Below are 23,954 nucleotides of genomic sequence, written 5' to 3' on the forward strand. Positions count from 1 at the left end.
ATCGGAGGGCATGCTGTCCGGTCCACTGGCAGTCTCTATGGGGGTAACTCAGGGTTCAATTCTCGGGCCGACTCTTTTCTCTGTATATATCAATGATGTTGCTCTTGCTGCGGGCGATTCCCTGATCCACCTCTACGCAGACGACACCATTCTGTATACTTCTGGCCCTTCCTTGGACATTGTGCTATCTAACCTCCAAACGAGCTTCAATGCCATACAACACTCCTTCCGTGGCCTCCAACTGCTCTTAAACGCTAGTAAAACCAAATGCATGCTCTTCAACCGTTCGCTGCCTGCACCCGCACGCCCGACTAGCATCACCACCCTGGACGGTTCCGATCTAGAATATGTGGACATCTATAAGTACCTAGGTGTCTGGCTAGACTGCAAACTCTCCTTCCAGACTCATATCAAACATCTCCAATCCAAAATCAAATCTAGAGTCGGCTTTCTATTTCGCAACAAAGCCTCCTTCACTCACGCCGCCAAACTTACCCTAGTAAAACTGACTATCCTACCGATCCTCGACTTCGGCGATGTCATCAACAAAATAGCTTCCAATACTCTACTCAGCAAACTGGATGCAGTTTATCACAGTGCCATCCGTTTTGTTACTAAAGCACCTTATACGACCCACCACTGCGACCTGTATGCCCTAGTCGGCTGGCCCTCGCTACATGTTCGTCGTTAGACCCACTGGCTCCAGGTCATCTACAAGGCTATGCTAGGTAAAGTGCCGCCTTATCTCAGTTCACTGGTCACGATGGCTACACCCACCCGTAGCACGCGCTCCAGCAGGTGTATCTCACTGATCATCCCTAAAGCCAAAACCTCATTTGGACGCCTTTCCTTCCAGTTCTCTGCTGCCTGCGACTGGAACGAATTGCAAAAATCTCTGAAGTTGGAGACTTTTATCTCCCTCAACAACTTTAAACATCTGCTATCCGAGCAGCTAACCAATCGCTGCAGCTGTACATAGTCCATCGGTATATAGCCCACCCAATTTACCTACCTCACCCCCCATACTGCTTTTATTTATTTACTTTTCTGCTCTTTTGCACACCAGTATCTCTACTTGCACATGATCATCTGATGATTTATCACTCCAGTGTTAATCTGCTAAATTGTAATTATTCGATTTATTGCCTACCTCCTCATGCCTTTTGCACACATTGTATATAGATTCTCTTTTTTTTCTACCATGTTATTGACTTGTTTATTGTTTACTCCATGTGTAACTCTGTGTTGTTGTCTGTTCACACTGCTATGCTTTATCTTGGCCAGGTCGCAGTTGCAAATGAGAACTTGTTCTCAACTAGCCTACCTGGTTAAATAAAGGTGAAATAAAAAAATTAAAATAAAAAATCTGAGAACAGCGCCTTGCGTACAAAAGCATTTAAAAAAATCAAAACCAGCAGAGGCATCACGAAAGTCAGAAATAGCAATAAAATAAATCACTTACCTAAGAAGATCTTCCTCTGTTTGCAATCCCAAGGGTCCCAGCTACATAACAAATGGCCGTTTGCTTGATAAAGTCCTTCTTTATCCTCTTATTGATCCCTTCACACGCCATTCCTTTTAGCGGGATTGATTTGACAACATCCAGTGAAATGGCAGCTAGCCAAATTCAAACTACAGGAATATCAATATTCAACATTCACGAAAATATATGTGTAATACATCAAAATAAAGCTTAACTTCTTGTTATTCCAACCACTGTGTCAGATTTCAAAAAGGCTTTACGGCGAAAGCAGACCATGCGATTATCTGAGGACAGCGCCCTGCATACAAACACATGTTGTCAGGAAAATAACTTCACACTCAACGTCAACAAAACAAAGGAGATGATCGTGGACTTCAGGAAACAGCCGAGGGAGCAACCCCCTATCCACATCGACGGAACAGTAGTGGAGAGGGTAGAAAGTTTTAAGTTCCTCGGCGTACACATCACGGACAAACTGAATTGGTCCACCCACACAGACAGCGTGATGAAGAAGGCGCAGCAGCGCCTCTTCAACCTCAGGAGGCTGAAGAAATTCGGCTTGTCACCAAAAGCACTCACAAACTTTTACAGATCCACAATCGAGAGCATCCTGTCGGGCTGTATCACCGCCTGGTACAGCAACTGCTCCGCCCACAAACGTAAGGCTCTCCAGAGGGTAGTGAAGTCTGCACAATGCATCACCGGAGGCAAACTACCTGCCCTCCAGGACACCTACACTACCTGATGTCACAGGAAGGCCATAAAGATCATCAAGGACAACAACCACCCAAGCCACTGCCTGTTCACCCCGCTATCATCCAGAAGGCAACGTCAGTACAGGTGCATCAAAGCAGGGACCGAGAGACTGAAAAACAGCTTCTATCTCAAGGCCATCAGACTGTTAAACAGCCACCACTAACATTGAGTGGCTGCTGCCATACATGTAAACATTTTTATCATTAGCCACTTTAAACAATGCCACTTAATATAATGTTTACATACCCTACATTACTCATCTCATATGTATATACTGTACTCGATACCATCTACTGCATCTTGCCTATGCCGTTCTGTACCATCACTCATTCATATATCTTTATGTACATATTCTTCATCCCTTTACACTTGTGTATATAAGGTAGTTGTTGTGAAATTGTTAGGTTAGATTACTCGTTGGTTATTACTGCATTGTCGGAACTAAAAGCACAAGCATTTCGCTACACTCGTATTAACATCTGCTAACCATGTGTATGTGACAAATAAAATTTAAAATTTCAACCAGGCAGGTGCACGACAAAAGTCAGAAATAGCGATATAATTAATGCCTTACCTTTGAAGATCTTCTTCTGTTGGCACTCCAAAATGTCCCAGAAACATCACAAATGGTCCTATTGTTTGATAATGTCCTTCTAAATGTCCCAAAAATATCAATATATTTGGCGTGTTTGATTCCGAAATAAACCGATTTCAACTCGCCCAACATGCCTACAATGTATCTAATAAGTTACCTGTAAACTTGGTCCAAACATTTCAAACAACGTTCCTAAATCAACCTCAGGTACCCTAAAACGTAAATAATCGATCAAATTTAAGACGGAGTAAACTGTTTCTAATAACGGATAAAAACAACGTGAAGCGTGTTCCAGTTCACGCGCGCCAAAACAGTGGAGTCCACCTGGAGTGACACTTACAAAGAACAGCAATACTTCTTCATTTCTCAATAGAAAAACATCAACCAATTTCTAAAGACTGTTGACATCTAGTGGAAGCCATAGGAACTGCAACCAGGTTCCTCATAAATAGGGCTTTCAATAGAACATATTGGTAAACAAATGTTTTCCCAGGATAGATTGTGCCCGGGGTTTCGCCTGCCAAATCAGTTCTGTTATACTCACAGACATTATTCTAACAGTTTTAGAAACTTCATAGTGTTTTCTATCCAAATCTACTAATTATATGCAAATCCTAGCTTCTGGGCCTGAGAAGCAGGCAGTTTACTTTGGGCACGCTTTTCATCCGGACGTGAAAATACTGCCCCCTATCCCAGAGAGGATTTATATCCCAAAAAAGTCAGTTTAGTTGGCGAGCTTGATTCAGTAATCCACCTGATCCCCTCGTTCAAAATGCATACAAAGGAATCCCAGAAGTTACGAATTAACTTCTTTCAAACAAGTCAAACAACGTTTCTAATCAATCCTCAGGTACCCTAATATGTAAATAAATTATACAATTTAAGACTGAGAATAGCATGTTCATTACCGGAGATAAATAATGAAGTGCGAGCGTGGATGATTACAGTCAAATTGAGAGCCAACTTGAAAAATTACAAATTCTAGCTCATTTTTAAAAAAGAAGCCTGAAACCCTTTCTAAAGATTGTTGACACCTAGTGGAAGCCATAGGAACTGCAATCTGGGAGGATTTCCTTTGATTTTCCTATAGACAGCCATTTCAATGGGTGGTGACCTCAACAACAACAAACAATTCCGGATGGATTCTCCTCGGGTTTTCGCCTGCCATATCAGTTCTGTTATACTCACAGAAATTATTTTAACAGTTTTAGAAACGTCAGAGTGTTTTCTATCCATATCCTAGGCAGTTTACTTTGGGCTCCTCAGTCATCCGAACTTCCAAATACTGCCCCCTATCCCTAAGAAGTTATTAAAAATGACGGAGGCCACTGTGTTCTTGGGGACCTTCAATGCTGCAGAAATTTTGGGGCACACTTCTCCAGATCTGTGCCTCGATGCAATTCCGTCGACCTCATGGCTTGGTTTTTGCTCTGACATGCACTGTCAACTGTGGGACCTTATATAGACAGGTGTGTGCCTGTCCAAATCATTCCCAATCAATTGAATTTACCACAGGTGGACTCCAATCAAGTTTTAGAAACGTCTCAATGATGATCAATTGAAACAGGATACTCCTGACATCAATTTTATGTCTCATAGTAAATGGTCTGAATACGTTTGTAAATACGTTATTTCTGTATTTTATTTTTAATACATTTGCAAAATTTCTAAAAAACGGTTTTCACTTTGTCATTATGGGGTATTGTGTGTTGATTGCTGAGGATTTTTTTTAAATCCATTTGATAATAAGGCTGCAACGTAACATAATATGGTAAAAGGTAAGGGATCCGAGTACCTCCAAAGGCACTGTATATTTTAAATTATCTTGTGTATCGTAAATAACACAATTAGCAAATAATATGCGTAATAATGTAGGCAGTTCATGTGAAGGATTGTTACCTATAACCAGGATTGCCATTACAAAATTTCATTTTTGGCAAGACATTTTTATTGTAGCTAACAATTATTGTAATTCATCCTATGTTGTCCCTAACATCATTACCCCTTAGCAACAGATACACACACTCATACACTCTCCCCACCCTTTTCCCCTTATATCTCTGTGCAGTCCAACCTATGATTATTTTGTGCCACCAGGGCCATAATAATTTAACCCCTCTCTGATTTTCGACTGTGAACCTCTCCCCATGGGTTACTGGAGCTAGTGTTACCAGCAATGCCACTGCCTGTGTGGGGGCACCACACCGGACTCCCAACCGGCTAGGTACATGGTAGTCAAGGTTCTCATTAGCAGCTTTGAGAAATTCCTGGTATTTGATGCTCACCCTTCTGGGGGCTTTTGGCTTTGTAGGACCAACCCTGCCAGGCAGGCTCAGAATCTTGAGGGGGCAGTGCTGCTTTAGTGGGTCTCTGATCGCATTTATCTTTCTGTCTTGACTGTGTATAGGCTACTTGCAGTAGACCTATAGAACAGATAAGGACATCTCCTGAGATAATGGGTTGCTCAAGTGGGTGTCTAGGATATAGGATTGGTGACCGTTCCATCATGATAGGACAATAAATAAATAAACTAAATGTATAATTTATTTAAAAAAATTTATCCCATGTCTGCACATAATTGAAAGCTCTCTCTATCACAACTCCTGCTCGCGGACACACATGGGCTTATGCATTTGCAACCATTTTCGTTTTTCACTCACTTAACTCCATACTTTTCCAAACACAAAAACACACTCCTTCCGTCACAATACACCCGCTAATACCCACATACTGTACTTTCTATGTCCTCTGTTTGATGTGTTTTTAACTGTAACATGTTGAGTCCTACCTAATTTCAGGTTTTTGATAACTTTGGTGTTCTAGTTACTATTATTTTAAAAAGTATCCCTTCTTCAATGCTGTCTTTTATCTATTTGTAAATACTATGAATAGAAAGTTGAATATGAATTATTTTACAACATTCTCTACCTTGAATGGTATAGTGTATTTGTAGTTTATTTCTTTATCAATTGTTGCATTTCGTTGTTTTCCTATTAAATGTTTTTACAATCCCTACCATGGATAGAATTGGCTGTTCCATTATTCAAATCCTCTATGGGAAATTTGCAATATTTAGAATAGCCATGGAGTGGTCTTCGTGTCTCGGAACAATTGGTTATCAATATACAGTTTATCGACAACGAGAGCTACACTTTTCCCTTTTAATCTATTCACCTTGAAGAGTGGGTATAGAACTTTGCGCCGGTCTGCAAATTTTTTTTGAGAACTCATTCATCATTCAGCCCTATTTTTTGTGGCAGTGAGTGTTTTACCCAGGGTTTTGACCATTACCAGTAAGTTCCAGATTTTCTCATGTATCTAGTCGGTATTTCAATTGAGGCTTCTCTCAGAAACATGTTCTCCTTTTAAAGTTTTTAACGTCCATTTCAATCACATTGACTGTACCTTTTAACCTGTTTGTTTCTTTCTCCATTGTCACAGCTTGACCTGTTTCTTACATGAGGAGACAGACAACCACAGTGTCTTTCTGCTATACTTTGGTGTTCTTTCAATAACCTATTTTAAGAATTTATTGTGGAAATTGCACTTGGATTAGAACGGATTAGAAAGTACTTTGGGTGTTATTTTAAGAACGTCATACAAACAGGTTTTGATTGATTGATATAATTTGTTCTGAACTGACTTGCCTGGTTAAATAAAGGTAAATAATTGATCACCAGGCGCAAAATAGATAGGGCAATGCTGTAAATAAACCTATTTATTTTGCGCCTAGTTATCAACCGAAACCCGTCATCATGATTCATGTCTAGAGAAAGAGTTGTTTATCTTAAGGGAGGACGGTGTAACTCTGCCTGCTCTACCCCGCATGTAAAACACGAGTTATAGCACACACACACTCAAGTTCTCTGTTTTTTGTCTTATTAATGGTTTGTTTCACAATAAAACATGTTTTGCATCTTCAAAGTGGTAGGCATGTTGTGTATATCAAATGATACAACCCCCCCAAAAAAATCTATTTTAATTCCAAGTTGTAAGGCAAGAAAATAGGAAAAATGCCAAGGTGGGTGAATACTTTCGCAAGCCACTGTATGTAGGCAATAGGGTGCCATTTGGGACGCACTCCAGGACCAGGACCCTAGCTTTGATCCAGACTCAACAACTCACTGTTAGCAAACACACCCTGCAGTCAGAAGGATATATCTGTATTAGTCCAGCTAAGTATTAGGGCAATAGTATAAGGGCTTTATAATTAGAAACCAAACTCTTGTGAAAATACCACTTGGATTAGAAGAGTAGTGCGTGGATGAATTCTTATTGAGACTATTAGCATTTAATAATATTTTTTCCCCATATCTTTTCAACATCGTTTGTGTCATGGTCAGATTATTGTCTGATTAGAATCGTTGAATTAAAACTTGTTAGGGCTAGGGTCCTTTTTTCAGAATTTCAACATGACTGACATGCCCAAAGTAAACTGCCTGTTACTCAGGCACAGAGGCCAGGATATGCATATAATTGGTACCATTGGATGGAAAACACTTTGAGTTTGTAGAAACGTTAAAATAAGGTATGAGACTATAACACAATTGATATGGTAGGAGAAAATCCAAAGAAAAACCAACATTAATTAATTTCTTTATGCAATTCTATGCAATTCCAGCTCCCAGATTGCAATTCCTATGGCTTCCACTGTATGTCAACAGTCTTTAATCAAGGTTTCAGGCTTATTTCTTCCAAAACGAGGAAGAACTTTGAGTTTTGGTACTAGGAGCCACAGTTGGAAATCAGTCTGTGGGTGCGCAACGAAGAGGACGCACACTTGATCATTTTACTTTTCTATTGAACATACTTCTTTCTGTATGAAACATTTTAGATTAATTACATTTTAGGGTACCTGATGATTAAATAGAAATGTAGTTTGACTTGTTTTAACAAAGTTTAGCAGTAGCTTTTTGGATTCCTTTGTCTGCATATTGAACTCAAATTGATGGCGCCAACTAAACAGACTTTTTGGGATATAAAGAAGGATTTTATCTAACAAAATGACCATGCATGTTGTAGCTGGGACCCTTTGGATTGCAATTCAGAGGAAGATTTTCAAAAAGTAAGTGATTATTTAATCGCTATTTGTGATTTTATGAAGCCTGTGCTGGTTGAAAAATATGTTGATGTGGGGCGCCGTCCGCAAACAATTGCATGGCATGCTTTCGCTGTAAAGCCTATTGTAAATCGGACAATGCAGTTGAATTTAAGCTTTTAACCGATATAAGACACTTATATGTACCTAGATGTTTAATATCCATAATTGTTTATTTGAGTTGCGTGCCCTCCAATTTCACCGGAAATTGTCGACAGGTTTTCCCGCTGACGGGACCCCTAGCCCTAAAAGAAATTCAAATTTGCTAGATTTTTTTATTTAAAAAAATACTCCTGTCTGAATTTGAATTAACACACTGCTTGGCGTAAAGCCTTATTTCCCAGAGGGACTTGCCTTTCTAATGAATTGTAGAGTTACTAACCATGACTATATTTGTAAGTCACAGAGAGCATATGGTGACTTCAGCAAATTGCTCTCACTTGAATACACCAATGGTAACATGATATTCCCTCATCTCATTTAAATAATTACAGCCTTGTAACCAACATTAGAGAAGGTGTGTTTACAGAGAGGTGTGGTTTATAAAGTTAGATAGTTACTCTACTGGTGCTGAAATTTGTCTGTAGGGTGTTAGCAAATACATGTATACATATAAATTTACACTATTCAAAGATACTTATATGTTTCTCATTTCATATGTGTCTGGTGTTAGCTAGTTACTGTCTAACTAGGGCTTCAGACAACATGGAACAAAAGAGGGGGAAGGGTTGTTCAAAACTCTGATGCAGTTGTCATGTCAACACAAACTAATTAACAACAGGCTTTCAGCATGCTTATAGGGAAGAGCACTCCACCTGCTCGGCCCTGACACAAATGACTGATGATTGTGGGAGCTGTTCTGTTAGACTTCAGTGCAGTTATTGATGTCATTCATCATAACCTATTGCTGAAAAAGAATAGGTGTTATGGATTTGCATCCTCTGCCTTATTATGGATTGAGAGTTACCTACATAGTAGAACGCAGACGGTTTTCGTTAATGGAAGCCTCTCTCATTTCAGTTGTGTGTGGTGTACCGTAGAGCAGCCGGCAAGGGCCATTATTGTTTTCTGTTTTTACTAATGACCTTCCACTGACCTTGAATATGCCTGTGTGTCTATGTACACAGACCACTCGACACTATACATGTCGTCTACAACAGTAAAAAGAAAACTGACTCCCTTAACATAGAGCTCCAGTCAGTTTTAGAATGGGAAACTAGCAATAGGCTGGTGCTAAATATCTCAAAATCTAAAAAGCATCATTTTTGGAACAAATCACTCGCTCAATGCTAAACCTCATTTAGATCTATTATTGAATAATGTGGCAATTGAGCAAGTTGAAGAGACTAAACTGCCGGGTGTAAACCTAGATAGCAAGCTACCATGGTCAAAACAAATGGACTCAATGTTTGCTAAAATAGGAAGTGGTCTGTCCATGATATGATGCTGCTCTGCCTTCTTGAAGTCTCAGTCGACCGACAGGTCCTACAGGCCCGTGTTTTGTTGCACCTGGACTACCGCCAAGCTGTGTGGTCATGTATTGCAAAAAGGGACATATGTAAATCGCAGTTGGTCCAGAACAAAGCGGCACGTATTGCACTTAGATGTACACGGAGGGCAAGTGTCAGTAACATGCATTTCAATCTCTCCTGGCGCAAAGTTGAGGAGAGATTGATTGCATCTCTATTGGTCTTTGTGTGAGGTATTGATGTGTTGAAGGTACCGAACTGTATGTTCAAGTAGTGTTGTACTCATCGGTACAACACAAGACATGGAACCAGAGGTCTCTCTACAATCCCCAGGTCCAGAACAGAGCATGAGAAACGAACAGTATTAAATAGAGCCATGACTACATGGAACCACCTGCCACCCCAGGTAACTCAAAATAGAAATAAAATGAGATAAAAAAACAGATAAAAGAGAACCTTACCGCACAAAGAGGACGGTGAAGAGACACAGCCGTTTTAAATATTGTGTATTGTAATTTGCACTGTATTACAGTATGTATTTGACCTAGATATTGTGTGTATGTACTGATATGTAGGCTGTGTGACATTTTACATTTATATAGTTCAGTCCTTCACTAAAAATGTTCCGTACTACAGTGTCTTCAGAAAGTATTCAGATAACTTGACATTTGCCACATTTTGTTACATTACAGCCTTATTCTATAATGGATTAAATACAAACATTTCCTCAGCAATCTAAACACAATACCAAATAATGACAAAGGAAAAACAGGTTTTAGAAATGTTTGCAAATGTATAAAAAATTCAAAAACAGAAATACATGAATTACATAAGTATTCAGACCCTTTGCTATGACACTCGAAATTGAGCTCAGGTGAATCCTGTTTCCATTGATCATCCTTGAGATGTTTCTACAACTTGATTGGAGTCTACCTGTGGTAAATTGAATGGATTGGACATGATTTGAAAACGCACACACCTGTTTATATATGGTCCCAAAAAACCAAGACATGAGGTCGAAGGAATTGTCCGTAGAGCTCCGAGACAGGATTGTGTCGAGGCACAGATTTGGTGAAGGGTACCAAATCATTTTGGCAGCATTGAAGGTCCCCAAGAACACAGTCCCCTCCATCGTTCTTAAAATAATGAAGTTTGGAACCACCAAGACTCTTCCTAGACCTGGCCAAACTGATCAATCGGTGGAGAAGGGCCTTGGTCAGAACTCTAGACTTCCTCTGTGGAGATGGTAGAACATTCCAGATGGAAGTCAATCCTCAGTAAAAGGCACATGGCAGCCTGCTTGGAATTCGACAAAAGGCACTAAAAGACTCTCAAACCATGAGAAACAAGATTCTCTGGACTGATGAAACCAAGGTTGAACTCTTTGGCCTGAATGCCAAGCATCATTTCTGGAGGAAACCTGGCACCATCCCTAAGGTGAAACATGGTGGTGGCAGCATCATGCTGTGGTGATGTTTTTCAGCGGCAGGGAGACTAGTCAGGATATAAGGAAAGGTGAACGGAGCAAAGTACAGATAGAGCTTGATGAAAACCTGCTCCAGAGCGCTCAGAACCTCAGACTGGGGTGAAGGTTCCCCTTCCTACAGACAACACAGGAGTGGCTTCAGGACAAGTCTCTAGTCTCAAGTCTCCTTGAGTGGCCAACCCAGAACTCGGCCTTGAACCCGATCTAACATCTCGGGAGAGACCTGATAATAGCTGTGCAGCAACGCTCCACATCCAACCTGACAGAGCTTGAGAGTACAGGTGTGCCAAGCTTGTAGCGTCATACCAAAGAAGACTCAAGGCTGTAATCGCTGCCAAAGCTGCTTCAACAAAGTACTGAGGCGACTCCAGGATGCTGGCCTTCTAGGCAGAGTTGCAAAGAAAAAGCCATATCTCAGACTGGCCAATAAGGAGAGAAGATTAAGATGGGCAAAAGAACACAGACGCTGGACAGAGTAACTCTGCCTAGAAGGCCAGCATCCCGGAGTCGACTCTTCACTGTTGACGTTGAGACTGGTGTTTTGGGATACTATTTAATGAAGCAGCCAGTTGAGGACTTGTGTGGCGTCTGTTTCTCAAAGTAGACACTTTAATATACTTGTCCTCTTGTTCAGTTGTGCACCGGAGCCTCCCACTCCTCTTTCTATTCTGGTTAGAGCCAGTTTGTGCTGTTCTGTGAAGGGAGTAGTACACGATGTTGTACGAGATCTTCAGTTTCTTGGTAATTTCTCGCATTTCTCAGAAAAATAATAGACTGACGAGGTTTAGAAAAAGTGCTTTCTTTCAGGCAATTTTGAGCCTGTAATCAAACCCACAAATGCTGATGGGTTTGCATTACAACCTGTACTTTGAATGGATCTGTATTTGGATTTCATGTAATGGACATACACAAAATAGTCAAAATTTGTAAAGTGAAATGAAAAAAAAAAATCATTGTTTAAAAAAATTCTAAATAATTACAAATGGAAAAGTGGTGCGTGCATATGTATTCACCCCTTAAGCTATGAATCCCCTAAATAAGATCTGGTGCAACCAATTACCTTCACATGCCACATAATTAGTTAACTTCTTACGGCTGAGATCCCGTTAACGGGATCGATATGACAACAGCCAGTGAAAGTGCAGGGCGCCAAATTCAAAACAACAGAAATCTCATAATTAAAATTCCTCAGACATACAAGTATTTTACACCATTTTAAAGATAAACTTGTTGTTAATCCCACCACAGTGTCCGATTTCAAAAAATATATACGGCAAAAGCACACCAAACGATTATGTTAGGTCTGCACCTAGTCACAGAAAAACCGACCCATTTTTCCAGCCAAAGAGAGGAGACATAAAAAGCTGAAATATTGATAAAATTAATCACTAACCTTTGATGATCTTCATCAGATGACACTCATAGGACTTCGTTACACAATACATGTATGTTTTGTTCGATAAAGTTCATATTTATATCCAAAAATCTTAGTTTACATTGGCTCGTTATGTTCAGTAATGTTTTGCCTCCAAAACATCCTGTGATTTTGCAGAGAGCCACATCCATTTACAGAAATACTCATAATAATCATTGATAAAATATACAAGTATTAAACATGGAACTTTAGATAAACTTCTCCTTAATGCAACTGTTGTGTCAGAGTTCCGTAAAGTTTTTTTTAAAAGCACACCATGCTATAATCTGAGTACATCGCTCGAGCCCAAATAAGCCATAAAGATATCCGCCATGTTTTGGAGTCAACAGAAGTCAGAAATAGCATTATAAATATGCACTTACCTTTGATGATCTTCATCAGAATGTACTTCCAGGAATCCCAGTTCCACAATAAATGTTTGTTTTGTTCGATATAGTCCATCATTTATGTCCAAATACCATAATTTTGTTCGCGTGTTCAGTCCAGTAATCCAAATTCATGACGCACAGGTCAGACGAAAAGTAAAACAATTCCATTACAGTTCGTAGAAACATGTCAAGCGATGTAAAGAATCAATCTTTAGGATGTTTTTAACATAAATCATCAATAATGTTTCAACCGGAGAAATCCTTTGACTTCAGAAATGCAATGGAAAGCAGGTCGCTCTGGCATGTTCAGGTCGCTCTGGCATGTTCATCTGGCATGTTCAGCTCATGCCAGACACCTGACTCAAAGAGCTCTCCTTCCCTCATTCTTCACAGTAGAAGCATCAAACAAGGTTCTAAAGGCTGTTGACATCTAGTGGAAGCCTTAGCAAGTGCAATATGACCAATATCCCACTGTATATTGGATAGGCAAACCTACAAACCTCAGATTTCCCACTTCCTGGTTGGATTTTTTCTCAGGTTTTTGCCTGCCATATGAGTTCTGTTATACTCACAGACATCATTCAAACAGTTTTAGAAACTTCAGAGTGTTTTCTATCCAAATGTACTAATACTATGCATATCTTAGCCTCTGAGCCTGAGTAGCAGGCTGTTTACTCTGGGCACCTTTTCATCCAAGCTACTTAAAACTGCCACCCAGCCATAAGAAGTTAAATAAAGTCTGCCTGTGTGCATTCTAAGTGTCACATGATCTCAGTATATATACACCTTTTCTGAAAGGCCCCAGAGTCTGCAATACCACCAAGCAAGGGGCACCACCAAGCAAGCGGAACTATGAAGACAAAGGAGCTCTCCAAACAGGTCAGGGACAAAGTTGTGGAGATGAGTACCCAGAAGGTACTCTGGTCAGATGAGACAAAAATTTAGCTTTTTGGCCATCAACGAAAACGCTATGGCTGGCGGAAACCCAACACCTGTCATCACCCCGAGATCACATCCCCACAGTGAAGCATGGTGGTGGCAGCATCATGCTGTGGGGATGTTTTTCATCGGCAGGGACTGGGAAACTGGTCAGAATTGAAGGAATGATGGATGGCGTAAATACAGGGACATTCTTGAGGGAAACCAGTTTCAGTTTTCCAGAGATTTGAGACTGGGATGGAGGTTCACCTTCCAGCAGGACAATGTCTCTAAGCATACTGCTAAAGCAACCATCGAGTGGTTTAAGGGGAAAAGTTTAAATGTCTTGGAATGGCCTAGTCAAAGCCCAGACCTCAATCCAATTGAGAATCTGTGGTATGACTTAAAGATTGCTGTACACCAGCAGAACCCATCCAACTTGAAGGAGCTGGAGCAGTTTTGTCTTGAAGAATGGGCAAAAATCCCGGTGGCTAGATGTGCCAAGCCAATAGGGACATACCCCAAGAGACTTGCAGCTGTAATTGCTGCAAAAGGTGGCTCTACAAAGTATTAATTTTGGGGGATGAATAGTTATGCACGCTCAAGTTCAGTGTTCTTGTCTTTTTTCTTGTTTGTTTCACAATAAAAATATTTTGCATCTTCAAAGTGGTAGGCATGTTGTGTAAATCAAATGATACAAACCCCCCAAAATCTATTTTAATTCCAGGTTGTAAGGCAACAAAATTGGAAAAATGCGAATGGGGGTGAATACTTCCGCAAGCCACTGTAAGATTTTCCATTAAAAAAATCAGCCGTTTCCAGCTAGAACAGTCATTTACAACATTAGCAATGTATACACTGTATTTCTGATCAATTTGTTGTTATTTTAATGGACAAAAAATGTGCTTTTCTTTCAAAAACAAGGACATTTTTATGTGACCCCGAACTTTTAAACGGTAGTGTATGTAAGTATGGAGCACAATGTATTTACAGTTTTATTCACATGTTTTCAAGTTCTGGTGACAAATCATGGATTCCAATGCTTGCATAGATACTAGTGGACACGTATGATGTGTTTAAAATATTTTTTTGAAGGTTGTACTGATTATAATGAGCTGATGCTAAGCTATTTGCCAGCTATGTGTAGCGCCGTGTTTTTTGACATTACACAATGCATTCTGGGTGTCACGTAAATGTCTGTCAGACCAAAGATGTTATAATGAGGTGAAGGAATGGTTCACTCATCTTTTGAAATGAAGTACAGAAATGAACCTTTCTCGCGAAGGCAGCACGAGAAACTTCGCAGCGCGCGAAATTAAAAAATATTTTTGGGAAATATTTAACTTCCACACATTAACAAGTCCAATACAGCAAATGAAATATAAACATCTTGTGAATCCAGCCAACATGTCCGATTTTTTAAATGTTTTACAGTGAAAACACAATATATATTTATGTTAGCTCACCACAATAGCCAAACACACAACGCCATGTTTTCACCGCCAACATAGCTTTCACAAAACCCACAAATAGAGATAAAATGAATCACTAACCTTTGAACAACTTCATCAGATGACAGTCTTATAACATCATGTTATACAATACATTTATGTTTTGTTCGAAAATGTGCATATTTATAGGTATAAATTGTAGTTTTACATTGCAGCCACCGTCAAAAATAGCACCAAAACAGCCAGAATAATTACAGAGAGCAACATGAAATACCTAAATACTCATCATAAAACATTTATGAAAAATACATGTTGTACAGCAAATTAAAGATAAACATCTTGTGAATCCAGCCAATATTTCCGATTTTTTAAGTGTTTTACAGCGAAAACACAACATATATTTATGTTAGCGCACCACAATATCCAAAAACACAACGCCATTTTTCCACCGCCAACATAGCTTTCACAAAACCCACAAAAAATGAATCACTAAACTTTGAACAACTTCATCAGATGACAGTCTTATAACATCATGTTGTACAATACATTTATGTTTTGTTCGAAAATGTGCATATTTATAGCTACAAATCCTGGTTTTACATTGTGAATACGGTGCCAGAATGCACCAAATTGTCCGGAGAAATTTTGGACAGTCACGTAATCTAACCAAAAAACTCATCATAATCTTTACTAAAAAATACATGTTGTACAGCAAATGAAAGATACACTGGTTCTTAATGCAACCGCTGTGTTAGATTTAAAAAAAATAACTTTAGTACAAAGTACAGCAATTCTCCGCCATGTTGGAGCCAACATATACCAAAAAAATACGAAATAACATCATAAATATTCTCTTACCTTTGATGATCTTCCATCAGAATGTAGTGCAAGGAGTCCTATTTCCACAATAAATCGTTGTTTTGTTTTAGAATGTCCATTTCTTCTATCGAATTAGCAACTTTGGCTAGCATTGTGGCGCGAACATGTCCATCAACTCTTGGCGCATGGAACGAAAAATTCCAAAAGTCACAATAAACGTCGAATAAACTGGTCAAACTCGGTTGAAAATCCATCTTTATGATGTTTTTCTCATATGTATCCAATAAATTCCAAGACGGAGCATTTCGTCGTGTATACCTAACGCATTTCAGAAGACAATGTGGGGTTCCCTGGTGCGCGGCTAAATACTGCCAATAGGGTGGACCTGTCACTCCAAAAGCTCTCATTCGGTCTCACATCAAGCTAGACACCCCATTCAACATACTGCTGCCTGTTGACATCTAGTGGAAGGCGTATGAAGTGCATACAGATCCATAAATAAAAGGCAATTGAATAGACCTGACACAGAGGCCTGACACAGAGCCCCATTTTCAGAATTTTCTCTTCCTGTTTGGAAGTTTGCTGCCAAATGAGTTCTGTTTTACTCACAGATATAATTCAAAAAGTTTTAGAAACTTCAGAGTGTTTTCTATCCAATAGTAATAATAATAATGCATAATAATATGCATATCGTATGGTCTAGAACAGAGTACGAGGCCGTTTAATTTGGGCACGATTTTTTCCCAAAGTGAAAACAGCGCCCCCCATTAATGATTGTAGACGACACACTGCAAACAGAACAAACTCATCTTGTCTCTTTTTATTATCTTTGATTGACGGAAAAAAAAACATGGCAGCGTGCCCAAACTACCCATCGTCGAATTACTTTCGATTTATAGGAAGTGTTTTACTCAATTATTTTGATCAATGTTGAGCTTACCCGTGATGTGATTAATTATAAATAGTATTTGATATTAGCTAATTCATATTTTGATTTCTGTCAGTCGAGAGTTATCTAAATATGACCGCTTGTGTAACTTCAATCTTTCCTCAGTCAGCGCTGGGACTAATGTAGCCTACATTTTCCGGTTTAGATGATTGTGTTATGCTGTAGATACTTCTGTGAATGTCTGAACATTGCATCCAAAAATAAACTGCTCACATTCTGGACATAACTTTGTAAGGACTGTGTTTGTACAAAATGTTTATGTGAAAAAACAGTGTGGCTAGCTCAAGTGCTGACTGTTGCGTCAATCGAAACTGGAAGTTATAAATAAGTATTCTAATCACACCGGTTGGAGTGTATGCTGCAGAGACCACTGTAGAATGATCACACCTGTTTGTTGGTACATGTAAAAAGCTTAAGTATATTTTTGCAATTACATTTACTTTTGATACTTAAAGTATTTGGTTTTAAATATACATAAGACTTACTCAAGTAGTATTTTACTGGTTAACTAACTTTTACTTGAGTAATTTTCTTTTAAGGCATCTTTACTTTTACTCAAGTATGACAATTGGGTACTTTTTTCACTACTGTCAACAACCAATAACAGAGATTGAAGAATTTGGAAAATAATATTGACGAAATGTTGCACGATCCAGGTGTGTTAAAACAACAAAATGTGGAAAATGCTGAGGGGTGTGAATACTTTCTGAAGGCACTGTGCACTTGCGTCCTCTACCTGGCAAGTTGAACAATGTTCTAGTGGGTTTAAAGGTCTTACGTATTGCCCTAATAGAGGTAAGGAGTATATTGTTTTCTTTAGCAAAAAGCCTGGCAAGACGTGTCACACCCCTCTTAGGGACGGCATGGTAAAGCACTAGTAAGTCAGTGACTCAGCCCCCGTAATAGGGTCAGAGGCAGAGAATCCCTGTGGTGAGAGAGGGGAGCAGACCAGGCAGAGATATCAAGGGTGGTTTGTCACTCCAGCCTTGTCGTTCACCTTCGCACCCTTGCTCCAGCTGTTTTCTTTGAAATTCTAGGGACAATAAGGAGGCCTGAGTCTTGTGACCGTTGCATATGTGTAGGTATGTAATGGCAGAATCAAATCGGAGAGATAGGTAGGAACAATTCCATTTAATTCTTTGTAGGTTAGCAGTAAAACCTTGAAATCAGCCCTAGCATTAACAGGAAGCCAGTGTAGAGAGGCTAGCTCTGGAGTAATATGATCACATGTTTTGGTTCTAGTCAAGATTCTAGCAGCCGTATTTAGCACTAACTGGAGTTCATTTTGTACTTTATACGGGCAGCTCGATGAGTAGAGAATTGCAGTAGTCTAATCTAGAAGTGACAAAAGCGTGGATTCATTTTTCTGCAGAATTTTGGGACAAACAGTTTCAGATTTTTGCAATGTTACAGAGATGGAAAAAAGCTGCCGTTGAGAGATCAGGTTCCAGAGTAACGCCGAGGTCCATTGCAGTTTTATTTGAGACTACTGTACAACCATCAAAATTAATTGTCAGATCAAACAGCAGATCTATTTGATTCTTGGGACCAAGAACTAGCATCTCTGTTTTGTCTGAGATTAAAAGTAATAAATGTGTTGCCATTCACTTCCTTATGTCTGAAACACAGGCTTCCAGGGTAGGAAATCATTATTTTGAGGTATTTCTACGAGGGGAGGAGGTTCTACTTATTTTACAGTACAAGGGGAGGGTCATGTGAAAATATTAGTACATTTGAGTTGGACCAACCCCTCCCGCCCAGTAAATTTCAATCTGTCCATTAAAGCACATGTTTACAAGTCTTAGTCACAAATGACAAGGCCGAGGTGAATGACATGTGAACAAGAGGTTCATAGAATCATGACTATTTCTATTTTTCAGTTCATCGTTCACCGGTGGGGGGGGTCCTGCGTGCTCTGGGCATTACTGTCTCAAATGAACAAATGAACAAATTAGTCAAAATATTTATTTTGACTCAACGAGTCGAAAAGATCAGAGTCAAAGCAGAACTTCCCATCACTATTACAAATCAGTCTGCAAGCCAGTCACATTATGCTGGCTTGCAGACTGATTTAACTATGGGTGATTTAACTATGAGTTTCAGACCACTGTATAATAGTAAAGTGAGTCCCTCAAAAGAAGGCCATATGAAATGTATATTGCTTAAAGAATTTAAATTGAATGAAAACATATGCACATAGAAGCTCACTTGGTGAAGGCTACAGGACTGAAAATGAATAAATGCAATAACTCCATCACTGGTACTGGTAACTCTAAAATTAACTTGAAATGCATCTTGGGAAACATGTAAATAAGGCTTTATAACCCTACAGCAGGGTTATCCAATTTCGTTCCTGGGGTATCGTTTATAAATATTGCGTCGAAACTATTCTAAAATACTTCCTCCGAATGGGATTTAAAATGTTTGCACGCATAGAACACATGTGATTGTCACACCCTGACCTTAGAGAGCCTTTTTATTTCTCTATTTGGTTAGGTCAGGGTGTGATTTGGGGTGGGTATTCTATGTTGTCTATTTCATTGTTGTTTTTGCCCAGTGTGGTTCCCAATCAGAGGCAGCTGTCTATCGTTGTCTCTGATTGGGGATCATATATAAGCTGTCATTTTCCATTTGGGTTTTGTGGGGTGTTGTTTTCCGTTTAGTATCTGTGCCTGACGGAACTGTTCACTTTCGTTTTTGTATTCGTTATTTTTGTTTGAGGTATTCTTGACTAATTAAGATCATGAATACTTTCCACGCTGAGCTTTGGTCCACTCTTCCTTACGACGACCACCTATCATCCAAACCTGGGCGAGACAGACGGGCCGGCCGAGGCATGACAGCCTGACGATCATGCTGCGGCGTAGAAGCCCCGTGGGCCAGAGGAAGCATGACGTGAGACGGGAACCTGCCGAGCCAACCGGAGCAAGGAAACCTATTGAGCCTGCTAGGGCATGACAGCCCAACGAGCCAGCTTAGGCGCACCCCTGGTTCCATCGGCGGCGGAATCCAAGCCCGACATCACCAACAAAACAAAAAAGCCCAACGAGCCGGCTGAAGCATGAAGTGGGATGGGAACCTGCCGTGCAAACCGGGGCAAGGAAACCTCTCGAGCCAGCTATGGCATGACAGGCCGACAAGCCGGCTTAGGCACCCCCGGTTCCATTGGCGGCGGCTCGTACGTAGTGGCTCAGATATGATCTTATCTAATCTTAAATATGTCTATAATATGAAACTCATTGTATTATAATAGCAATATTATATATGTTCTTGAATAAATGAACTAACAGGCAATACTGATCACTTCCCCTTAATGCTTTCTGTGTGGATTGAGCTGTAGGCTGCAGGATCACATTCTGACTACTTTGGTTAATAGATAGTATTGGGTCAGTAAATTAGAAGCCAACGGGACAGGATTGTTATGTTCGTTACATAGCTCCTGAGAGTTTGATGTGTGGGTCTTTTGACTCAACGTATTGTTATCCTGAAGGGCCAACGCACTTTGGCTAAACGTTGCTGTTATGCTAGCTCAGGAACATGAGCATGTTAGACTGGTAGCTAATTAATCCGAGCTATTTATACTGAACAAAGTCTCATTCTTCCAACATAAAAAGGATTCCTTCATCTAATGGTTAGATTTGGAAGAAGATATCAACTGTGTGTGTGCATCCTTTCAACCAGTTTTACTCTCTGGGTGTGTACGTGCATCTCTGCACAAAACTCTGATCTTTCAGGATTGCACACACTGTAACCCTTATGAAATCTGAACATATGTAATAGAACATCCACAGCATATGGGTATATGAACATGCAGAACATATCATTCACATACTATAGCTTCATACATCGCATGATTGTTAAACAGCAGGGAAGACAGTCAGTAAACAGTGTACTTTACGTACCCTGAGACATTATACTGTATGAAATGTCATAATGTGCCTGAGGGGGGTACACATTATGCAAACACCAGACGTACTCATCTGAATTAGACAGGCAAGCTTACAGGGTAAAGTCAGTACGTATGAACACCCACACATCACATAGTTGAAGCATTACCACCTTGAAAACCCACGTTTCGTAGTTTGTTGGTCCAGCCGTAGCTAAAGCCTCAAGTCATGGTTTACGAGTGTGTTTTTCATGCATTACAAGCATATTGACATTGGTATGAAGAGGGTAGCCATAGGGTTCATGGTCAAACTCCACAACTTATTAAATAGACCTTCAAACCAAGACCATGACTAGGGTGGTAAAATGCTGGTAACTTTCCAGAAATCCTGGATGGAGGATTCCCGGATTTGCTGCGTATTCCCTCATGATTGCAGGAATCTTCCAAACAGGATTTCTGGAAAACAGGGCAATTAGGGGAGCGTTACCAGATATTTGCTAACCTAACCCTGACCACACATTTTGGAGTGATTGACAAACATTTTGGAGTGACAGACTAAGAGTGCACCTCAAATGGCAACCTTTTCCCTATATAGTGCACACGTTTGACCAGGGAAGATAGGAAACTGGGAACAATTTAGGACACATTCTAACATTTGCCTGACTAGTAAGGTCTGATGCCTGTATATAGTTTAGCATTCAGAATCAGACACAAATAATGCGCTGTCTACCATGCTCATTGTACTGCATACCACAGTCAATAACTTCTCTTTGAAACAGGTGCTATGTACCTCTACACAAAACATGATGCTTGGCCTCGGCAGTGCGTATTGTCTGAGCTTATCAATGCTGTCTGTATTTAATTGTAAAACACAATTGTCTGGTATGCGTATATTGTGGCAGAGTGTATTGTCTGAGCTTATCAATGCTGTATTTAACCAGTAAATACAATATAGTCTGGGGATGGGGCTAATGCTGTATAACTTGGCTAAGTAACACTGAGGAGGAGAAGAGATATGACATTGAGCTAAATTGGTTTTAAAGGGTCATAAAGCTGATGAGAAATGTGCCACTTGTTGGAGTCCAATCAATCAGTGTTATAGGATTTTAACACAAGGAGCTAACACGGAGTCTGAGTATTGAGAGACAATAATACGTTTCTTACTTGGGTTATGTTTGAACGATTTGATGATGGTTTTAGTGACAGGCCTTTGACGTGCAATAGTGTACATCTGTTGTGAAAGACCTCTTCTGACCTCAATAGGACTTCCCGGGTTAAGGGGAAGTAAAATCAAAATAATAAACAAACATTTGAGGTATCTTCATTTCGGACTGGGTGATGTTTGAAAGGTTTGCATGTCAGGGCACATGCAATAGCCCCTCTGTTGACTGGAGAGTAATCTAAGGGAGGATGACTGTGGATCCACAGGCTGCTTTCCAAATGGCACAATATCCCCTTTGTGGTTCACTACTTTTGACCAGGCCCCATGGGGAACGTGGAAGTTATATACTGTATGTTCAACCCAGAAAAAGATGAACTGTATTTTACACATGGTATCTGCAAGGCTTTCCTCTGCCTGTTTTGGTTCACTGCAATCTATCAGAGTGCTCTTAGGGAATGAGAACTTAGTTTTTAATCCCATGAAATGTGGAAGTTATATACTGTATGTTCAACCCAGAAAAAGATGAACTGTGTTTTACAGGACATTACACATGGTATCTGCAGGGTTTTCCTCTGCTTCTCTTGGTTTACTGTAATCCATCAGAGTGCTCTTATTACACGGGCCGGTTCACACACTCAACTCTAAGGGTCGAGTCCTAAATGGCATGCTTTTCTCTATATAGTGCACTAGTTTTGACCAGGACTCCTTCCCATAGGGTTCTGGTTGAAAGTAGTGCACTATATGGGGAATAGGATGTACACTACATCTGTAGCAATGAGGATTGAGCCTCCTGTCTGCAGGATTAGGCAGGAGAGACCTGGGACCCAACCCCTCCAAAAAAAACACATATAGGTTTTGGAGAGGTGCGGGAGGTTGCCACACTGGGTGCAGGCACTGGCATTACGGATTTGATACCAGCAACCCTCCGGTTGCCAGCTAACTTTCCGCCAGACCCGGGATTCAAACTGGCAACCTTCCGGTTGCTGGCTCACCTCTCTAACCAATAGTGTACCTGCCTATTGAACAACATAACTGTTTACTATCACATTAACTTCTTATGGCTGGGGGGGCAGTATTGAGTAGCTTGGATGAATAAGGTGCCCAGAGTAAACTGCCTGCTACTCAGGCCCAGAAGCTAAGATATGCATATTATTAGTAGATCTGGATAGAAAACACTCTTTAGAAACTTCAACTGTTTGAATGATGTCTGTGAGTATAACAGAACTCATATGACAGGCAAAAACCTGATAAAAAATCCAACCAGGAAGTGGGAAATCTAAGGTTTGTAGGTTTTCAAGTATTTGCCTATCCAATATGCAGTGTAAAATTTGGTCCAATTGCACTTCCTAAGGCTTCCACTAGATGTCAACAGTCTTTAGAACCTCGTTTCAGGCTTCTACTGTGAAGGGGGAGCAAATAAGAGCTGTTTGAACCAGGGGTCTGGCAGAAAGCCATAAGCCAAGTCTCGCACGCGGCCGTGAGAGCGAGCTCTGTTCCTTTTCATTTCTAAAGACAAAGGAATTGTCCAGTTTAAACATTATTGAAGATTTATGATAAAAACATCCTAAAGATTGATTAAGTACATCGTTTTTGACATGTTTCTACGAACTTTAATATAACTTTTTTGACTTTTCGTCTGGACTTGCTCGCGAAAAGGAGGTATTTGGACATAAATTATGGACTTTATCGAACAAAACAAAAATGTATTGTGGAACTGGGATTCCTGGGAGTACATTCCGATGAAGATCATCAAAGGTAAGAGAATATTTATAATGCTATTTCTGACTTTTGTTGACTCCACAACATGGCGGGTATCTGTATGGTGGCTGAGCGCTGTACTCAGATTATTGCATGGTGTGCTTTTACCATAAAGCTTTTTTGAAATCTGACACAGCGGTTGCATTAAGGAGAAGTATATCTTTAATTAAGCGCCCCCTATTCACTGTTTTGTTTTTGTTTCATTTCGGAGGGTCAAGCAATGGCGACAAGGTTGTCAAGGCAAATCTTGAATATTCAGGGCATCAATAAAGCAGTACAATTTTAAGAGGCTTGCCATACCCTTCTCCAATCTCCATCAAC

At 40.1% G+C, this 23,954-nt stretch overlaps 1 pseudogene; it reads left to right on the forward strand.

The window, feature by feature from the left end:
* The first annotated feature begins 13,542 nt into the window (after nt 1-13,542).
* LOC139532924 (ribonuclease 3-like) overlaps nt 13,543-23,954 on the forward strand; it is a 57,314-nt pseudogene continuing 46,902 nt past the window's right edge.

Source organism: Salvelinus alpinus, chromosome 10, assembly GCF_045679555.1.
Source record: "Salvelinus alpinus chromosome 10, SLU_Salpinus.1, whole genome shotgun sequence".
NCBI lineage: Eukaryota > Metazoa > Chordata > Actinopteri > Salmoniformes > Salmonidae > Salvelinus > Salvelinus alpinus.